We start from the raw sequence: 17,852 nt of genomic DNA, 5'->3' as shown, positions 1-17,852 counted from the left end.
TTTCATCCCAGGCTTTCTTGCTTCTAACTGGTCATTATCTAACTTACAATGTGTAATGCCCTTACTTCTCATAAATTGTATTCAAATTAATCTTTTCTTCACCTTTCCTTTAAGTGTTCTTTATTTTAAAACATGAACATCACTTGTTTAGTTGTGCAAATTCTAGGCCATTTACAATTTATAAAGTATAACAACTAGTCTTTTCAGTACTTATAGGCTATTATTTTTACTTGCTTGATTCTTTTAAACTTTTTATAGATATCATTCTTTTTGTTTCTTCCTGCTGTCTTTGCATTCCACTCAGATTATGTGAATAAGATTCATTATCTAATCTTGAATGTAAATGTCCAATTTAGTGAAAATATATACATAGTCATTCAACAGGAATTAATTGCCTGTTAGAAGGAGAAAGTGTATAAACTATTATTCTGTTGGCTACTTTATATTATTGCAAAGAGAATCAGCTTTGCTTTTTGATGAATGACTGTTAATTTTTGTTACTTTTCTTGTCAACTAGGTTATACTTGTAAGTTGTTTAGCTGCTTTGGGCTTGCCTGTAAATGCTCATAAGCATTTACTCATGTGAGTGGTTTCACTTTATTTCAAGCAGAGGTTGAAGTCCAGTTGACATGTATAATTGTTGAACAATTGAGGTCCTTGTGAAGTTGCTTTTGGAATGTTTCACTCATATAATAATTAAACATTTTTGCTTGAAATATTAAGATTACTCACAGAATCTGGTGAAATGTAGGGCTACAAATTAAGTGGAAAAGCTTGAAATTGTTCCTTAAATTTTCTAGGTACCACAACTTCTATATTCCTACCCAATTAATTTTTTTCCCCATGAATGTGACATTAAGATAGATTTACGACACATCATAATCTGCCTGACAACTGACTTCCCAGCCCAGCCTCTGGCTTCTTTACTTTTCATTCCATCCAGGAAGAGCACACACCAACTGCTGAAACTTCCTTAGCCTGATGAAGGGTTTTTGAACCCAAAAACTTGCTTAATAACTATTCTCCAACTCTTTGGGTTGGTCTAATAAAAGATATCAGATTCACCCAAGGAACCTTGTCTGCCTATGTCCTTAGACCAACACGGCTACAACCTACACCCTTACATTAAGGTAGATACACTATTTAAAATTAACTTAGTTCCATTCTTGGGTATTATTATACATGATTAGATAAAATTTGCCCTTATGATGATCCTTGCTGAGAAATTTAGTGTCATTTAGGTGACTATTTATTTGCCACTATCCCACATACTTTATATAACACCATAAATGTTTTAAAAATCTGGAACTTCATTTTTTGCAGTGATGAAAATCCACTTATGGCCGTGTCCAGATGAGCACAGACGTTTGTTTCCCCGGGGACAAGTAGCAGTGGCACACCTTGTGCCACTGCTACTTGTCCCTGGGGAATGCCCATGCTACATGATCTCTGGCATGTAGCTGGTTACCCCAGGTCGGGTAGGGGAGGCTGGGGCCAGCAACTGTGCTGGCCCTAGCAGCCTTACTTGGGCTCCAGGCAACCAAGCACTGGTTTTGGGTGGTGTGAGCTGCTGCCACATGCTCTACCCCACTTTTTTTTGGCATGGGTTTTTTCACCCTGGGATCTCCTGCACGTGTGCTGTGTGGCACCGCAGACAGGTCTGCAGTGCCACATAGCACAAATATGCGCTCATCTGGTCCGGTCCTGTAGGGAGCAGACCAGGAAAGCCAAGGCTGTAACTGAACTCCAGCTAGCTTTGAGCATCAAGGACAATAAAAAGTCCTTTTTCAGATATGTGGGGAGCCGGAGGAAAAGCAGGGGCAACATTGGACCCCTGCTGAACCAGATGGGGCAACTGACAACTGACGCCCAGGAAAAAGCCAACCTATTAAATAGGTACTTTGCGTCAGTCTTTCATCAGCCCCATGGGACGCCTATGCCCGCTACAGGGCCGGGAAGTCTGGGTGAGGGTGATCCCCTGCCCTCCATTAATGCTGACTTTGTGAAGGAACATCTTGAGAAGCTGGATACCTTCAAGTCAGCCGGCCCTGACAATATATACCGCAGGGTACTCAAGGAGCTGCCGAGCATCATAGCCCAGCCTCTAGCACGGATCTTTGAAAACTCTTGGCGCTCTGGTGTAGTGCCCGAAGACTGGAAGAAGGCCAATGCGGTGCCTATCTTCAAGAAAGGGAGGAAAGTGGATCCCGCTAACTATAGGCCCATCAGCCTGACTTCTATCCCAGGGAAGGTCTTAGAAAAATTTATTAAAGAGGTCATCCTTAATGGACTGGCCAACGTCAACATCTTAAGGGATAGCCAGCATGGGTTTGTTGCGGGTAGGTCTTGCTTGACCAATCTCATTTCCTTCTACGACCAGGTGACCTATCACCTGGACAAGGGAGAAGAGATTGATGTCATATATCTTGACTTCAAAAAAGCCTTCGATATGGTTTCCCATGATCGCCTCTTGGAGAAACTGGCCAATTGTCGCCTTGGGTCCTCCGTTATCCACTGGCTGGAAAATTGGCTCCAGGGTCGGACCCAGAGGGTAGTAATTGATGGAAGTCACTCAGCGTGGTGTCCTGTGACCAGTGGGGTCCCCCAAGGCTCTGTCCTTGGACCCATACTGTTCAATATCTTCATTAATGATGTGGACACTGGAGTCAGAAGCGGACTGGCCAAGTTCACCGATGACACCAAACTTTGGGGCAAAGCATCCACACCAGAAGACAGGCGGGTGATCCAGGCTGACCTGGACAGGCTCAGCAAGTGGGCGGACCACAATCTGATGGTGTTCAACGCCGATAAATGCAAGGTTCTCCACCTTGGGGAAAAAAAACCTGCAGCATCCTTATAGGCTCGGCAGTGCTATGTTGGCTAGCACTATGGAAGAAAGAGACTTGGGGGTCATCATTGACCACAAGATGAACATGGGCCTGCAATGCGATGCTGCGGCTAGTAAAGCGACCAAAACACTGGCTTGCATCCATAGATGCTTCTCAAGCAAATCCCGGGACGTCATTCTCCCCTTGTACTCGGCCTTGGTGAGGCCGCAGCTGGAGTACTGCGTCCAGTTTTGGGCTCCACAATTCAAAAGGATGTGGAGAAGCTTGAGAGAGTCCAGAGAAGAGCCATGTGCATGATCAGAGGTCAGGGAAGCAGACCCTACGATGACAGGCTGAGAGCCCTGGGGCTCTTTAGCCTGGAAAAGCGCAGGCTCAGGGGTGATCTGATGGCCACCTACAAGTTTATCAGGGGTGACCACCAGTATCTGGGGGAACGTTTGTTCACCAGAGCGTCCCAAGGGATGATGAGGTCGAATGGTCACAAACTACTACAAGATTGTTTCAGGCTGGACATAAGGAAGAATTTCTTTACTGTCTGAGCCCCCAAGGTCTGGAACAGCCTGCCACCGGGGGTGGTTCAAGCGCCTTCATTGAACACCTTCAAGATGAAACTGGATGCTTATCTTGCTGGGATCCTATGACCCCAGCTGACTTCCTGCCCTTTGGGCAGGGGGCTGGACTCGATGATCTTCCGAGGTCCCTTCCAGCCCTAATATCTATGAAATCTGGACATAGCCTATGTGTCTTAAAATGTTGATACTACTTGTGCAAAGTGCAGTGGATTAGGAGGTGTCTGACCCTTTATAATATTTTACTTCAGTTTCTATTAGTATGTCTCACATTCTGGTATGACCAAGCTCTCCCACAAGTAGAAATGAATACACTAGCACTGACTGTGTACCATTAAATAACACCAGTAGGATCCTCTAGAACAGTGGGAGCTAAGCTTTTTAGCAGGTGTTCCACAAATTAACCCTACACCCACCCCAAGTGCTACTCTGATCCCCTTTCCCTGCCCAATCTACTGCTCTGCTTTCTGTTTCCTGCACTGTGTTCTCTCCTGATCTGTTTCTCTGCTTTTTGCTCCCTGCCCAGTCTGCCACTCCCTAATCTACCACAAGACACACACAGAGGCTGCCTATGTCACTTGTGGTACATGTACTGCAGGTTACCCACCCCTGCTCTATAAAATCTTCTAAGCTGGAACACATGATAAAACATGAGGATTTAATCCTGGCTTCATCTCTGCTACTCACTAACTTCCAGGAGTAACCAGACATGTAGGAGCCAGCTTGAATTTATTATGAATACAGAAGATATGCTGGAAGGGATACCACATTGTTTCTTCTCAGATGGCTTAGCTATGCTTGCACTGTGAAGTCAGCATCAGTGTTTTGTATTTAACACTTGTGAATAAGCCTCAGCTCAGCATGACTTTCAAATTTTACTGTAGTCTTTTAGCAGACTTAAGGGGATTACTTGGAGTGCTCATAAACTTTGTGGGGAGGACTTCCACCAATCATCCCAGGAAAAGTATGACAGCATTTGTGGTTAGGGCTCCAACAGGCTGGATGCTGTGATGAACCCTTAACCATTGTTCAAATATCACCCATACCCCCTCTGACTCTGTCTCTTGCCTCAGCATTCCCTAACTCAGCAACCAAATTTTAGTCAATCAAGTTTAAATAGGCCTCCCATACTGGAACTGGGGAATGTATGGCCCGGGTTGCCTATTAAACTTTTCTTCTGCTTAGTTCTGGGTAAATGAGTTTTGTGTGTGGGGGGCAGGGGTGGGGAATAGAACATTTCCTTTGTAAATCCAGCAAGTTGGGTGCCAGGGCTCCCTCAGGAACACAAAGCTGACAGGTAACACTGTACTTAAATATCACACATTAAAATTTATTTTTGTATTTATTTATTTATTATTCTTATTTATTATCTTCTTATTTACATCACTTCTCTAATAGTACACTAAAACATCCTGAGAAACAAAGAATATAGTTCCTGGAACTAAAATGTTTAAATTAGATGCAACTGGGTCACATTTTAAAGGGTAAAATACAGGAAGTCTAAATAGAGAAAATTATTTAATAATTGAATTCATTTATCTTGTCCCTAGCATTAAAAAGAAATCATCCACTTTTGTGTATTGACAGAATCTTTCCATAATCAATAACTATAAAAACTCAGTGGGAGAAGCAAGTGAATATTGATTGGAATACAACAGAATGAAATGAGCTGTGCTCTACTCTTTGATCCAATTTGAAAGTTAATAAACACTATATCACTGTAGCATACAAACTTCACAGAATGTACTCCACTCTTTTAAAATAATATTATATCATTCAGATATTTTTTCCAAAAACTCTCACCACATAGAAGAGTGTACTGTTCTGTATATAGCATGATGATCCCAAATACCATTATGCTGCTGAAGATCACTTATATATATTCACTAGAGAGTAGGAAGAGCTTACATTTCTTTAACCAAGCCTCCAATTTTTACTTGGGCAGTCTCATTTTACATATATGTCCTAGGTCTCCTGCTTCTGATCTCTGGCACACTCAGCTGAGACGAGAGTTCAGAGACAGCTGAGCATGCTGGAGAGTGGAATGTCTTCTTTTCTGAGCAGGGAAATACAATTGTCTACATTCATAGTTTCTTGATTCTTTCTGTTTAAGCAGTCTTCAATCTGCTTACCTGGTAATTTATGATACCACTCACATGCTTAAAGGAAAGCATGTACACAGGGTTTTGCAAGATGGGGGTTTAAATGCAAAATTAATGCTATGAAACAAAATGTTCACATACATGATTTCATCTTCAATTAGAGCAAAATGGCAATGTTTATAAAATAATGGTTATGAAGTAACATGTAAAAAAAAAAAAAAAAGGAAAAGTGTGTTTTTATCAAACATGAACATTTCTTACCATGTCTATGCCCAAATAGTATTTCAAAGGCAAAACTAGATTGTAAAGACACAAAAATGATCTAGGCAATTACTGAGATTTCCAAATGGAAATCTTGTAGCAAAAACTCAAAGCAAGTATGTGGACTGGAAGCAATACAATTTCCAAAAGGCTACCTTTGTGATAAATGAAAAAGAAAAATAGATAGCTAAGAACCTATCCTGATTCTACAGGCTTTTGACACCATCTCCAGTGAGGCATATCTCCAAGCAGATTTTCAGATTAGAGGTACAGTACCAGTAATTTCATATTTAGTCTTTCTAAAAGGGTAAAATACACAGACAATGCAATGATTAGAAAACATGTGACATTTAACTGAGGTAGAGCTAATATTCATTTTGTGTAACTGTATGCAATAAAGGTAAAATATAACTTGACTTTATCTGTGCACAGATATGGTATTTATTTATTTATTTATTTATTACAGAGATTTTACACCTGGACTAGCAGATCTATTTCCATTCATCTTCTTCAAAAGATATCGTAGGTTGTTCTGCCAGGAATTTTAAATGTCATTAATGGTGAATACTACATATGGATCTATTGGACATAATATGTTCTAGAGACATGACCATTAACTTCATGGAATGCATTTATTAAGAGCTTGACAATCTAACCAAAGGGTATGATGATATGAAAATCTTGCACGGTATAAAGGTATTTATTTAATCTCCTTTTATATAAATGATTTTCAAATTTTATATATTTTATATGTGTTTATTTTTTATTTATATTTTTATAAATTTTGTATCAATTTTGTTTTAAAATTTATTTTAGGTTTATTTCTAAAGTTAATGTTCCTGTATGTGACATGCTGATTAACAGTGGAATGTAGCCATATGCACAGTAGGGAGAAACACATATGTAAAATCTGTCAACCGCAACATTTAGTAGTTTGATAAAAAGTACTGTTTTATTCCCAATAATACCTAATCTTATTTGACTTCTGGACCAAAAAGAAAAGGGAGGGGGAAAATCTTTTATTTGTTCTTTTATTATTAGTCTCATAGTTTTATTCCATAACAGACTTTCCCTTTTCTGTTGAAAAGAACTACAGGAACATTTGTGCACTGGAAAAAACCCACAGGAATTATGTTTGCTAGCTATCATAAATTCAATAGGATTTTCCTTATTTTTTTTCACTAAAGTTAAATTTTCTCAAATGCTGAAAGGAATTTAAGCCTCATGAAAAGATGTGGGGCTATGTGTGGAAGCAAGATTTTTCTGTGGTGGGCCTGCTGTAAGATTTGGGCCATAACTGGCACATGATTTTTATTAAACCAGTCTATAAGAAGTTAAATGCTATGCTTCTAGAAAAGAGGCTGGCAACTTTTAACAAGCCATAGGCTGGAATAACCAGGCTGCGGTTAGATTTGGCTGTGGGTACCCTGGTTGGCGCATCAGCAGAGGGAGCTTTGTCTGTACCCACTATGGGGTCAGGTAGCTGGGAGCTGTGCCCATGTTGCAACTATTTCATCAGCCCCTGTTCCCTGGTTGGTGGACAGGTGCAGTTTCAGCCAGTGGGGAGCTGCACCAGATCTAGGCAGCAAGGAGCTGTGCCTGTACTGCTATTACTTTCCCCAGCACTCCGCTGCCCAATTGCAATGCAGGTAGTTTCCAGCCAGTGAGGAACTGTGCCACTGTGCTGCCAGTCCCATTCCAGGCAGCTGGAAGCTGTGTCCTCGCTGCCACTTCTCCTTTTCCCTTTCCCTCCCAGCTGCAGCATAGCTCCCCACTGGCTAAAAGCAATGCTTTCACTGCAGCCAGGAAACAGCAGACTGGAGAAAGTGGCAGTGGTGTGGGCATAGTTTCCAGCTGCCTAAGCTTAGCCCAGCACCTAGCCCTCCAGCCCTGCAGGTTGGATCCAGTGGCTCTGAGGGCTGAATCTGGCCTGCGGGCCTTATGGTGATGACCCTTGCTCTATAATTAAGAAATGGATTGTTTTGGCTGTCTTACCAGACCAAGGGCCAAATTTTGGTCTCAGTGAAGTCAGAGTTTTACCATTTGATCTAGTTCAGGGATGCTCAGCCTCTGGCCAGAGACAGTGCATCTGGCTTGTGGGACTCCCCATGAGTTGGGAAATTTGGCAGCAAGGGAACAGTGGCCACCCTCTCCCACTGCCAAATTCCCATGTCCTCTCCACCAGCACAACCAGACTGGGGCCAGGCCATGCCCCCTTTCCTCCCGTGGGTTTGTACTGGGGCTAGGCAACACTCCCTTCTCACCCCTGTGGGGCTGGGCTTTCCCCAGGCTCCCTCTGCATGGCTGGATGGGGAATTGCTGTTTGATCTGGGATCTGGATCAGGGTCACCAGCCACATCTGGCCTGTGGATGGCCTAGGCACTGCCCATTTGGCCCACCAAGGAAAAAGGTTGAGCACTAGTGATCTAGTTCATTGTGTAGGTAGGAGCTGTGTGCATGCCTTTTCAGCTATTCTACTGCACTTGAATGCTGACTTTTGTCTTTAATAGAGGGTGTGCGTGTATAGCTTGTGTATGTCTGTTTGCAGGCAGAATTTAGTCCCTTAGTCATCACCAGAATAAAGGCTGCTAATAGTCCTTTCCTCATGTAGGTGAACATTTATCTATTGCCTCAATTCCAATTTTGAATTTTAGCTTGGTACTCTAGAGGTAGAGGGATTGTATATACATTGAAGCTGAACAATGGTATCTTCAAGCCCCAGTTAATGTAAGTTTAACTAAACTTCTAGGGGCCCTGCCCTGTATTCTACTTTTCTGGCTTATGACTGCAAACTACCAATGAGTTCAATAAAGTAATTCCTGTTTAGCACATTGTAAGAGGAGAATTGGGTCCCTAGGATTTATACTATGAATGCTTGAAAAGATTAGCATAGTAATACTCTCAAAGAATCTTAAGCTACCAATTGCTGCTTCAACCATCATGCTGCCAGCATATGCTGCTCCAACCCCTTTTGCAGCTTCTCATCACAAATACAGTAGCGCCAGAAGAATAAGCTATAGATTTTTATGGGATTGCAAAATATTTAGCCGGAGAAATTAGTACTGTTGCTGTATAGCATTATACTTTTATTGTTTCTTTCATTTGCATAGAAAAGGAAAGGTGATAGTAAGAACAAGAAGCAACAATGCCTATTGTGTCAGTATTTCAGTTTGATGTGATTTATCTTACAAAAAATAAAGCCTTTAAATCCAGGTTCCTACATAAGTGGTAACACACTTATCACTTGTATGTTATGGCAGGATAGAGATGATGAGCCACAAGGCTGATTTTGAAAAGCTTTTGATCTCCTGATCTCCCCAAACCAGGGCATAATGCATAAAGGTACAGTGGCTTGATACGTTATAATGTCCTTTGAATTCTAGCCAGCTGAGCTCAGTGACAAGAGCAGTGAGATCCACGCTCTAAGTTGAGTCCTAGGCAGATAATATGTGGGGGGGTGGAGGGGATATATATAATGCTGCAGTTCATGCCTGACACAGGACAAAGCATGAAGAAACTGGGAAGCAGGTAGGAATGGATCAGAGATTGATACATATAGCATGGAACCTTGCTAGTGGCAGTTGGCCATAACATTTTAGGAGCTGAACCTGCACAGAAGTCTATAAACCAAATGTGATGCAATATGGGAATGCAGAGAGAACAAGTTCCTGACTCCTGCATGGGATTAATATTCATCCCAAAACAGCAGGTTTAATTATTCCTGTATTACTAATAGTGATCCTAACAGCCCGTGAGATCTTTCATACCTATTTTCTCTCTCCCCTCTGTATATTTATTTCATAGTTTAACTTTGTACTTAATTTCTAACTCCTTTTGCAGTAGTTTCTTCTCAGTTAAGCAAAGCACTAAAAAGACCCCCTGTCTTTGTCTTCAAGAGATATGGTTCTCCAGGGGCAATGGGACCAAAAGTAGTGGAGTTAGGAAAGGTAGATTATGTTTATTTGTCCCCTCATAACCAAAATATGCCATGTAGTAGATTACCCTGTCAGTGCATTTTTGGATTAGGGGAGTCTCCAGCCCTATGGGTTTGGGAAGGCTGGCTTACACTCTTTATAGTCAAGGAAAGAGTTTTCCAAGAAAATAAGTTGAAAAAAAGTCTCTCAAAAATGGAAGTACCCAGACATAGGCAGCCTGACAGGAAAATAATTCTCAAAGGTCAACCAAAACCTTGTTGCCACCCCTTGATTTTGTGCAGAAAGAGGTAATTTAAGGATAGAAGAAATGGGACCATGATTTTTTAGGAGGAAAAGGAAGTTTGGGTGTTGGAGGGAAGAAGGAATGTGTTTGGTTGCTTTAAAGAGAAACCAAGGGTCAAAATGGCTAATTACATATATACTTGTATAATAACACAAAAGTGGGTCCATGATCACTGCCCTAAATGAGACCTGAAGACTGAGAAACCTGGTTTCTCTAAGGACGGGACAGATAAGGAAAGTTTCGATTTGGTAGGGAGGAGAAATATAGCAGGCTGTTTGTTGGGAGCTGGGTTGTTCAGTTTGAGAAAGGAGGAGAAAGGGGCCAAAAAGTCTAAAGCCAAGTGAGTTTCATGGGAAATCCAAGTTGTTTTTAATTAGTGTAGCAGCATTTAAAAAATGGACCCACCAGAACAGAATGGGAAGGGCTGCCTGGCAGAGACAGTTTGTCCCAGAGGGGACACTGTAGGCTCTGAGGGCAAGTGAAGCTGTTTGGAGGCAGCCCTGTTGCTGGGGTTATGTCACCCCTCCCACTTCCAAAGTTTTGAAATAGAGCCCTTAGCAAAAGCTCAGGAAGGGTCCTGAGCTGGAATTGGCTGAGAGGCTTGGATAAAAGGGGGGAGCAGTTTTCCCATGGGAGAGAACAAGAGAGAGAGGGAGAGGGGCTGAGGGACAGGCTGGAGACCGGATCCAAAGTCTCAACACAGTGGTCCCTTGGAGAGCCCCTGGGAGCACCCTGCTGAAGCTGCAGCAGAGGCTGAAACGGGAGTGACACAGTGTCCAGTTCTTTCCAGCCCGGGGGGGCTGCGGCAGCAGGATCAGGCAGGGACTGCTTGTGTGGAGACTCCAAGCCTGCGAAGACCTGACTGCAGCTCGGTGCAGAGTTGGGGGGAGGGGCGGGGCACGGCGGGCCGGAGTCTGCCCTAGTTTCCCTGATGGGTGAGGGGCCCCAGGGGCAGGCCAAGCCCAGGGAGGGGCTGCGTTTGCCGAGGCTGTGAGGCTGTGTGGGACAGGAGGGTTGCTACAGCCTGCAGCCCTGACGCTGCTCCTAGCAGAGCCGGGGAAGGGGGTCAAAGGCAGGGGAAGGCTGTCTTACAGGGACTGCAGAGTTGCCACTTGCTGCCCAGAGGCCGCTTGCTGCCTGGAGACCCCAGGAGCACGGAGATGGACTCCAGTGCCAGGGAGCATCCACAAACCACGTGCAGGGACACAGACAGTCCCGCTTCCTGAGATACCCTGCCAGGGGCAGTGCACACAGGATCCCTAGTACACCGTGTGCAAGTGAGAGACTGTGTAAATAAGTTCTTGAGGGTTTATTAGTCGGTATACCCATGTGCTTATTTAATGATTATTTGTTATGTTGTAAATAATTAAATCTTGTAAATAGTTTGAGAATTGTCTGCGAGGGTGCTTGATTGTAAGGGGAGGCTCTCTGCTTGGGGGCACTGCAGCAGCTCCCCAGGGGGGCTGGGCAGGGCTACTGGCTCCTGGGTATCCCAGGATCCCACTATTCAGGTGAGGGCACGTGTAGTGTTGTGCCCAGGGTTACATTGTGGGGGCTCGTCTGGGATTTCTTGGCTGTGTACCCATTTTAACAGGTGTCATTTACCTGTAGCTGAGTATCTCCCCCACCTTGCAGCAGGCTTGTGTTTTTTTGTTTTGCTTGTCCCAAATAATTTTCACCCCATTGCGGGAGTGTTGGTGTGAGAGTTCTTAATTGTTATGGCCATGGCCAAGCTTCTGCAGTGGTGCATGGAGCTGCAGGTGAGCCCAGGGAGGGTGATTGTGATTACCAACATTCCCAAGGACCTTTCGGCAGAGGCCATTCGGGATCTGCTCAGGGGATCCTATCGATGCCTTAGACTATGTCAGGTGCGTGGAGTGTGCCCTGGTGAGAGAGGGGACCATCAGATGGCAGTATGTGAACTGACAACCGCAGCGGATACCCGCATATTCCCCAGATGCTAGAGGTCACAGATGAGGAAGTCTGAAGTCTGGACTGTAACTCTAGTAGATAGGGGGCCTGTGCCTCTCTCAGACTCTGGAGGGGAATCTGAAGAATCCCCCTCCAGAGGAGCTGAAGACCCTGCGCCAACTGCCCCAGGTGAGAGTGGGATGGGCTCCAGAGCACCAGACCCAGAGTGGGCAAAGGCATTGGGAAAAGCCCTGAAGGAGGCTGTGGCTCCATGCCCACCACAAGCATTGGTTGTCGAGATGCCGATGGCACCTGACTTTGACAACGATGCCCCACAGCTACTAGCCGTGCTGCACCAGCAAGCCCAGGTGACACAGGAAAATCAGCCCAGGGCCTCTCAAGGCTTACTGGCTATCAGATCACGATGGCCCCGCCGTCCCAAGGGGAGAGTAAAATTTTGTTACAGGTGCAGGGAAGATGGACATTTCAAGCGCCAGTGTACAAGTCAGGGAAACCCGCCCCTGGTATGGCAGCAACTGCAGGCAACAAGGGAGGAGCCGGGAAATGGTGGCGAGACCCAGGGAAAGAGCCAACCCGAGTCTCAGCTCCCCCAGGCTCTGACAGTCCTGGAATCCCGGCTCGGTTTCCCCCAGGACTAGTGGGGCCTAGGGCAGAGGTCCCTGTGGTGATAGAGGGACAGAAGTGTATTGCTGTGTTAGACAGTGGGCCACAAGTAACTATCATATTCCAGTCTTTCTATGACAAGTTTTTGAAGCATCTACCACTGCAATCACTAACTGGGCTGGGGCTATGTGGCTTAAGCCAAGAGGTCTACCCGTACAGTGGGTATGTTACTGCCCAGCTAAAGTTCCCCAAGGAAGTGGCCTGGGTATGCAAGTCTGTGGCTGTTGCTGCGCTTGTGTGCCTAGATCCTAAGTGGATGCGGGGGGACAATATAATTGTCGGAACCAACTCCAGTCTGTTCCAGGTGCTAGCACAATATTGTTGGCAAAAGGCTGGGAATCCATACTTAACAGCTTTGCCCATGCATACCCTTTGCGCTGGAGCATATCAGTGGATTGAGACCTCGGCCAGCCCTGAAACTGATGTCAGGCTGGGAGCTTTGTATTATGCAGGCGAGACTCCCGAAAAGGTGCCTGCACGAGGCAGACAGTTTTTACTCACTGCCCCTAAGGGCATTGCCCGGACCCATCACAAGAAGCTGGCTGTGGTAGAGCCATCTGAGAACTCTGGACCCTTAAGGCAGATGCTGGTTCCCAGTGGGGTAGTCGATATTGGATGGCAAGCTCCATCTTCAGTGACTGTATTAGCAGTGAACCCCACGGGAAAAGATATCACAGTGAAGCTGGGGCAACATGTAGCTGAACTGGTTGAAGCAGAGGTAGCTGTGTTACCTACACAGTCTTTGCAAACCCAGATTGTGGACCCTGCAAAGTTCAATTTTGGGAGCTCCCCGGTACCAGCCTCTTGGAAGACCCAACTGTGGGAAAAGCTAAGTGCTCGAGGAAACGTATTCTCTGTGCATGAGTGGGACGTTGGGCTGGCTAAAGGAGTGGGGCATTCTATTCAGCTTCAAGACACCTGACCGTTTAGGGAGCGTTCCCAAAGAATCGCCTTCTCCGAGATGGAGGATGTGAGGTGGCACCTCCAGGAACTCTTGGACCATGGTATCATATCTGAGACACGTAGCCCATACACCTCCCCAATTGTGGTAGTACGGAAAAAATCTGACAAAATTTGGATGTGTATTGATTATTGAACCCTCAACAGCTACACTACAGTGGACCAATGCACCGTTCCCCGAGTGCAAGATGCCCTTGATTGTTTGTTGGGAAGCCAGTGGTTCTCGGTGCTTGATCTGTGGAGTGGTTATTACCAAATTCCGCTGGCGCAAGAGGATAAAGAAAAAACAGCTTTCATCTGCCCCCTGGGGTTCTACCAATTTGAGCAGATGCCCCAGGGGATCTCCGGTGCTCCCGTTATGTTTCAGCTGTTAATGGAAAAGGTAGTGGGAGATATGAACATGACCCAAGTGCTGGTATTCCTGGATGACCTCACAGTATTTGGGAAGACATTAGAGGAGCATGAAGAACAACTGTTGAAAGTCCTGGATTGATTGCAAGCTGCTGGGTTTAAGCTTGCCCTGGACAAGTGCCAGTTTTGCCAGATGTCAGTCAAATACGTTGGACATATAGTGTCCCAGGAGGGAGTCAGCACAAACCCCAATAAGAGCAATGTTGTGGAAACGTGGCCCAGGCCAAGGAACTTTCAGGAATTTAAGTGATTTTGGGGGTTTGCTGGGTACTATAGACAACTTGTCCAGAACTATGCCAGATTGGCAAAACCCCTAAATGACCTCACTCGGGGATATCAGGCGAGAAGGAGCCAGATCCATAGTAAAGGAGCTCTATCTAAGGGAAGAGCAGGCAGGCCCTTGGGTTTGCAGGACCCATTAGAGCCATTTGGACCATGATGGGATGAAAATTGTGAGCGGGCGTTCAGAGCCCTCATTTGGAGTCTGACATGTGCCCTGGTATTAGTTTATGCAGACCCGCAATGGCCCTTTGTATTGCATATGGATGCCAGCCTTGAGGGGTTGGGAGCTGTGCTATACCAAGAGCACCAAGAAAAATTAAAACCTGTTGCTTTTGCCAGCCGAGGTTTAGTAGACAGTGAAACTCAGTACGTGACACATAAGCTAGAGTTCCTTGCACTCAAGTGGGCGGTGACTGACAAATTCAAGGACTACCTGTATGGGACCCAGTTTGAAGTTTGGACTGATAACAATCCACTGACCTATGTGCTAACAAGTGCCAAACTGGATGCAACAGGGCACCGTTGGGTAGCAGCATTGGCCGATTACTGTTTCAGCTTGCATTATAGAGCAGGGAGGAAAAAACATAGATGCTGATGCTTTATTGCGACAACCGTATAAGCAAGAGAGAGAAATAGCAATGGTGGATGAGGTGCAGAGCATCTGTGGTTTGGAGGAAAGAAGAACATCTGAGGCAGAGAGTCTACCTGACTGTGCAGCAGAAGTGCTGGGCCTGCTACCGGACAGTGTTCCATGGGCCACAGTGGGTTATGTGACTCTAGATCAATCGCCGCTGCCATGACTCAATGCCATGGGATGGTAGTGAGCTCAAGAAGCTGACCCTGACATAAAAGAAATTTTAGATAAAAGAAAAAAGGGGACTTGCCAAAGGAATTTTGTAGTTCCAAGCCCTTGGAGCTGTTGTGTATTGACTTCCTAACTATTGAAACTAATCGCAAAAACATCAGCAATGTATTAGAAGTCACAGATCACTTTACCAGGTATGCCCAGGCCTACCCCACCAGGGACCAAAGGGCCACCCCTGTGGCAAAGGTTCTATGGGAAAAGTACTTTGTGGTGTATGGCCTTCTGGAGCAGATCCACTCTGATCAAGGGCGAGACTTCAAAAGTTACCTATTAAGAGAAATTTTCCAGATGGCTAGTATCTGGAAGTCACAGACCACTCCCTATCACCCCCAAGGGGACCCTCAGCTGGAGAGGTTTAACCAGACTCTCCTTAATATGTTGGGTACACTGAGGAATGAACAGAAGGATCGTTGGAGTCAACACCTAGCTTTTTTGGTGCACACATACAACGCTACCAGAAATGATGCCACCGGAGCCAGCCCCTACTCACTCGTTTGGAAGGGAACCTCGACTACCGATAGATCTCTGCTTTGGGGTTTCCAAGGACCCGGATGAGTCTGAATCATATGGGCAGTATGCTCAAAAGCTGAGAGAGACTGCGGCGAGCGTACCAGCTGCCAATGGGGGCTGCCCATCGAAACACAGCCGGGCACAAGCAAAGGTATGACCTTTGAGTGCATCTGCACGGCCTACAGGTTGGAGATAGGGTGCTGCTGAGGAACCTTGGGGTGATAGGAAAACACAAAATTGCTGATAGGTGGTGGCCCTCTCCTTATATTTTTGAAAGACAACTTGGGAATTTACCAGTCTACAAAATACGCCCTGAATGTGGAAGGGTCCCAGAAAAGACTGTGCATAGGGATGTGCTCCTTCCGGCAGGGGAGTTGGTGGGACCCCCGTTGACAAGAGAAGAGGTTCATGAGTCGCCATGGAAAAGTACCGCACATGGCAGCGGATCCGTTGTGCAAAGCAGGAAGGGCGTGAGCTCACTGGACACTGGCATGAGTCCAATAGTGAGTCTGAAGAGGACTATTCTGAAGGGTTAGACCTAGGTACTGGGGTTGCCTGGCGTCACTTGGAGCTTGAGGACACCATGGACCTCAGTGTGGGGCCTAGCCCAGGAGGTTCCCCTCAGCCCGGGGAGAGTAGTAGCCCGGTTCAGAATACGACAGGAGTCTCATCAAATCCTGCTGCAGGTAGCACCAGTGAGGAACAGGTGGGCGATATTAACTGGGACCAGGAGTTGGAGTCCTGATGGCACTGAAGAAGTTAGCTCCAGGGAGATAGTGCTTGATACACCTCGGCCCATTCAAATAAGGAAAGGAGTATCCCAGCTGACATACGATGCCCAAGGAGTCAGCGGCGAGGTCTCCATTTCTTCGCCGTGGAAGTACTAAGGGACTGAGACTGCATCCAGCCTGGTTTGCTGGGACAGCGAACCTTGACATGGGGAGGATGTAGCAGCATTTAAAAAATGGACCCACCTGAACAGAATGGGAAGGGCTGCCTGGCAGAGAGACAGAGTTTGTCTCGGAGGGGACACTGTAGGCTCTGAGGGCAAGTGAAGTTGTTTGGAGGCAGCCCTGTTGGAAGTGGGAGGGATGATGTAACCCCAGCAAAGTTTTGAAAGAGACCTGTTAGCAAAAGCCCGGGAAGGGTCCTGAGCTGGGATTGGCAGAGAGGCTTGGATGAAAGGGGGGAGCAGTTTTTTTCTGCGGGGGGGGGGGGAACGAGAAAGAGAGGGGCTGAGGGACAGGCTGGAGACCAGATTCAGAGTCTCAACACAGTGGTCCCTCGGAGAGCCCCTGCGAGCACCCTGCTGAAGCTGCAGCAGAGGCTGAAATGGGAGTGACACAGTATCCGGTTCTTCTCTCAGCCTGGGAGGCTGCCCCTTGGCAGGATCAGGCAGGGACTGCTTGTGTGGAGACTCCAAGCCTGCGAAGACCTGACTGCAGCTCGGTGTGGCTGGGTGACTGCAGCTCGGTGTGGCTGGGTGAGCACTGCAGAGCCGGGGGGGGGATGGGACTGCTGGAGTCTGCCCTAGTTTCCCTGATGGGTAAGGGGCCCCAGGGGCAGGCCAAGCCCAGGGAGGGGCTGTGTTTGCCAGGGCTGTGAGGCTGTGTGGGACAGGAGGGTTGCTACAGCCTGCAGCCCTGACACTGCTCCCAGCAGAGCTGGGGAAGGGGGTCAAAGGGGGGAAGGCTGTCTTACAGGGACTGCAGAGTTGCTGCTTGCTGCCTGGAGACCCCAGGAGCATGGAGATGGACACCAGCGCCAGGGAACGTCCACAGACCACGTGCAGGGACACAGACAGTCCCGCTTCCTGAGATACCCCGCCAGGGGCAGTGCACACAGGATCCCTAGTACACCATGTGCAAGTGAGAGACTGTGTAAATAAGTTCTTGAGGGTTTATTAGTTGTTATATTCATGTGCTTATTTAATGATTGTTATGTTGTAAATAATTAAATCTTGTAAATAGTTTGAGAATTGTCTGCGAGGGTGCTTGATTGTAAGGGGAGGCTCTCTGCTTGGGGGCACTGCAGCAGCTCCCCAGGGGGGATGGGCAGGACTACTGGCTCCTGGGTACCCCAGGATCCCACTATTCAGGTGAGGGCACATGTAGTGTCGCGCCCAGGGCTACATTAGAGACACCAGAAGTCAAGCAGACTGCATTTTTGAGGGGGAAAGTATGTCAGTTGATTGAGCGCAAATTTGTTAGCATACACATTTTGAAGGACT

The sequence above is a fragment of the Alligator mississippiensis genome, chromosome 6 (genome assembly GCF_030867095.1).
Source record: "Alligator mississippiensis isolate rAllMis1 chromosome 6, rAllMis1, whole genome shotgun sequence".
NCBI classification, from domain to species: Eukaryota; Metazoa; Chordata; order Crocodylia; family Alligatoridae; genus Alligator; species Alligator mississippiensis.
This window is presented reverse-complemented; position numbering follows the sequence as displayed.